The sequence below is a fragment of the Monopterus albus genome, unplaced genomic scaffold (assembly GCF_001952655.1).
Source record: "Monopterus albus unplaced genomic scaffold, M_albus_1.0 scaffold5.1, whole genome shotgun sequence".
In the NCBI taxonomy this organism is placed as follows: domain Eukaryota; kingdom Metazoa; phylum Chordata; class Actinopteri; order Synbranchiformes; family Synbranchidae; genus Monopterus; species Monopterus albus.
The window spans coordinates 2,574,714-2,579,247 of record NW_018127885.1 but is presented as its reverse complement, the minus strand read 5'-3'; positions in this window follow the sequence as shown (position 1 = coordinate 2,579,247).

Sequence of the window (4,534 nt, the reverse complement as noted above, 5' to 3'; positions counted from 1 at the left end):
CTCTCCTCGGCCCCTCATAAAGGTTCCCGAGCCCGCCAGGGGGGGCCTGTACCGGACCGGGGCCGAACGCACTCTGGAGGCTGTGCCCAGATGATTGGTTCATGAGTACTATATAAAATGTAATTAAAGCAAATAAAATTATACATACCCGTTCGAGATGTTAAGATGCCAATATGCACCCAACTCATCTCCTCTCCTCTTCTCTACCTGTTTCTTAATTCCTTTTTCTCATCTTTTCATGTTATTTCTATACGATTATCAAAATAGTTGTGAATTTATTGTAGGTGATCCAGAGTGCAGCCTGTACGTGAGACCGGGAAAGTGTGTGTGTTTCTGGGGTCAGATTGGGATTAATATGAGTTTTTTTTTTGTAAATCAGAGATTAGCTAACAGACAATGTGGAAAATTATTTCGATGGCACATTTTATGTCTCACATTTATGGTTTGGGATTAAAGTTATAAACTGTACACTTACTTTGACCTGAAAAGAGAGATTGTGTTCTCGAGGGTTTTAGTTTTTGAGATATCCAAAGTAATCCGTTGGTAACTCACATTTTTTTTAGTGATCACAGTCGCGAGCCTCGCATATTGCTGAATACGTAGCATAATTAAAAATTGCACCTGTCCTGTTAAATGCATCTGGTCACGTTCAGAGGATCGTCAGTGGATGTACGGGCAGCAAAATGGTTTTAATGTGTCTCCGGTTCCGTGAAATCGTCGAGTGAAATAGACTTGCAAACTAAACTTTAATGTTTAACGCTGAGTCCTTTGATCTTTCAGCCGTTGACGTCACATCCAACAAGTACGTAACATCCAACAAGTACATAACAAGTATTCCCCCCCGTCGACGTAACATCCAACAAGTACGTAACAAGTACCCCCCCATATCCTTACTCCCAAAAAGAGGGATAACTCGCTGTTGGCACACATCTGTTTGATTTTTTTTTAAGTAGCATTATTGAGTGAAGTATATTTAGCAGATGTATGCTGTGTCTGGGTGATCTGCTAGGAGCATTAGACTGACTTACAAAAACAGCCAGGACAAATGTAGCTATAGTCTCACTCAAGAAAATAAACACCAGCATAAACAGATAAGAAAATAACAGACTGGCTCCTGCTACTCTATATTTATCTGCAAAAAACATACGGATCAAATACCACACAGCATTGTCATCAAGAAAGAGCCTAAAAAAACAACTTACAAGACCTTAAATTATATACCCTGTTTAATCAGCACTGAATCCTGCAACTGAGTTGCACATGCAAATAATCCATATTGCCATTACAATGATAGGATGGTGGGACTGGCTATAAGTGACAGGCAGAGACTGGGGGAAGGAAAACCTCTGCTGACAGTGTTATTTAATGAGCACAGAGTAGAATATCATATGACAGGAGTGCTGGTAGCCAAGAAGGCTGTGGGTTATCCCAAAAACACATGAGCAGGCTTGTGACTTAGTGAGAAACAAGTTATAAACAGTTAAGAATTTCTGCTTCACTCATAACATCAGCACAAACCCTCCTTACACCTGAACAGATGAACTAACACAATGAGTCATCAGTGGTCACTGCATATGATTTTCAACCTTGAAAAGCATAGTGCGTGTTTAAAAAAAAATTATTACCGCTGAATTTCATGTATAAATACAGTGAAGGCTTGAGTCAGACCATGTGGCATCCTGCTGGTTTAGGGGGCAAGGTGCCCACCATTAACCACAACATCCCTGTTTCTTGTTCAACCAGGAACCTTTCTTCTCTCCTTTTATTTCCTGCCACCTCGCTACTACCACTACCCACTGTCAGCTGTATGATAACAGCATAAGATGCACAAAAAAGAAAGACCATCCAGCTGCAGCAGCAACTTCTACAGTAGTTGAAGTTCATAATGTTTGGATGTTGAAGATTTTTAGCAACAGCCTATCTGGTCGTGTGTTGGCCAGGCTGGAGCGGTTCTAAGTCAGTGTTATCCAGACTTAAATCCCAAACAAACAAACAGAATGACCTTGGGAATAAATCAGCTAGGTGTAGCTGGAAATGGATTGTAGACTTACAGACTTGTAAGTATATGCCCTCCAAACCGGCAAGGTATGGAATAAAAATATGGACTGCCTGTGATGCGACATCATATTATGCATGGAACATGCAAATTTATACAGGGAAGCCAGAGGGAGGAGCCCCTGAGAAAAACCAGGGGACACGAGTTGTTCTTGATTTGATGCAGGGCCTCAGTGGGCACAACATCACTTGTGATAATTTTTTCACTACATAGAGCCTGGGACAGGAACTTCTCAAAAGTATCCTGCTACAGCTGCCAAAGAAGAACATTATGGTGGCCACTTGTGATTTTATTCAACATCCTAGATGTTTCAGCATACAATGCCTTCGTAATCTGGATGGCACTTAACCCAGACTGGAAACAGAAGAAGCTCCAAACAAAACGTCTTTTTCGGGAGGAACTAGGCAAGGCACTAGTGACACCGCACACACAGAGGAGACAACATGTGCCCAGGAACCCAGCTTCTCTTGCCATCGTTAAGAGGATGCAGGAGGATTCTGCTGTCCCACTTGCAGGACCCACACAACCACAACCTCCAGCAGCCACTGGCAAAAAGAGGAAGCACTGCAAAGTGTGTGGACCCTCAAAGAACTCCAAGACACAGGCCATAGACACCAACTGCAAAAATACATCTGCGGTGCATATACTCTGAAATTCTGTCCAATGTGTGTTGTGTAGAAAAGCAGGTCCATCCACATACACAGTCCAGTGTCAAAATTACTTGAGAGATGCATTTTTCAGAAGTACTGCTTCTCAGTGAGAGTGAATAAAATGTTTTATATTTTTGGTACTGTTAACCAATTGTTGTAAATAATTGCATTTGTTCTAAGATGCATTGTTGAGGTCAAGGTCAAGGTCAATTTTGTCATATGCACAGTTAGGAAACGTGTTTCCCTGTACAATGAAATTCTTACTTTGCCGTCCACATGAATGCCACAAAACACAAATGAAATATAAAGTAGATAAATAAGTAACACAAAATCTAAGGCACTTTAAGCAGCAGAGCGGTTTAGTCAATGACTGCAACATTCCATTTCAATTTTTATCTGAATTTATGCTGCCAAAGTGCATCTTATGCTTCTTTCTCACGTCACAAATACCGCTCCAAAATCATCCACAAGGTGCTGGCTAGCTCCCCTGGTGAACCACAGACCTCCAGGGGACCCTGTGCTTCAATCTCACCTACCCCAGAAATAGTACTCCATAGACGGACAAAATACACTGGCTAGTACCCCAGAAATAGGCCTCCATATACAGCCACAAGGTGCTGCATAGCTCCCCTGGTGAACCACAGACCTCCAGGGATCCCTGCACATCAGTTGAACCTGTGTACCCATGCTCAAGCACTCCCCCCCAGGCTACACAATTCAAAACCGCCCAGCCACAACTTTGCGCCCCTGGTACTCCAAATGGAGTTTCATGCCCCTGGTACTACATTGTGTGGGAACAGACACTTATAGATTATTATTAGTTCAGACAGCATACACCTGTCCGCACTTCAGGTCAACAGCTTTTTTCTTTTGTCAGTTTTCTTTTAGTAAAAATCTAAAAAAGGGTCAATTGGACCTGGATGCAACACAGGGGTTAAATTTGATTGTATTTACATCTATTAAAAATGTATAAAAATGGTATATGGTATAGTTTTGCAGACATCTAAACTTTAGGTTTTTTCAATCTTACATGTCACTTGCTAAGTTTGCTTAACACTAGTAGCACTGAAAGCAATGTTTGTCAAAGTCCTCTAATCTTCCATCCATCCATCCATTTTCCTCCGCTTATCTGGAACCAGGTCGCAGGAGCAGCAGTCTAAGCAAAGATGCTCAGACTTCCCTCTCTCCAGACACTTCCTCCAGCTCCTCCGGGAGAATGCCGAGGCATTCCCAGGCCAGCTGAGAGACATAGTCCCACCAGTGTGTCCTGGGTCTTCCCCGGGGCCTCCTCCCAGTGGGACATGCCCAGAACACCTCCCTAGGAAGGCGCCCAGGAGGCATCTGAAACAGATGCCTGAGCCACCTCAGCTGGCTCCTCTCGATGTGGAGGAGCAGCGGTTCTACTCTGAGCTCCTCCCAGGTGACTGAGCTCCTCACCCTATCTCTAAGGGTGCGCCCAGCCACCCTGCGGAGGAAGCTCATTTCGGGTGCCTGTATCCGGGATCTTGTCCTTTCGGTCATGACCCAAAGCTCATGACCATAGGTGAGAGTCAGAACGTAGATCGGCCAGTAAATCGAGAGCTTCACCTTGCAGCTCAGCTCCTTCTTCACCACGAAGGACCGGTACATCGACCGCATTACTGCAGAAGCTGCACCGATCCGCCTGTCAATCTCCCGTTCCTTCCTTCCTTCACTCGTGAACAAGACCCCAAGATACTTGAACTCCTCCACTTGAGGCAGGAACTCTCCACCAACCTGAAGGGAACAAGCCACCCTTTTCCGACTGAGAACCATGGCCTCGGATTTGGAGGTGCTGATTCTCATCCCA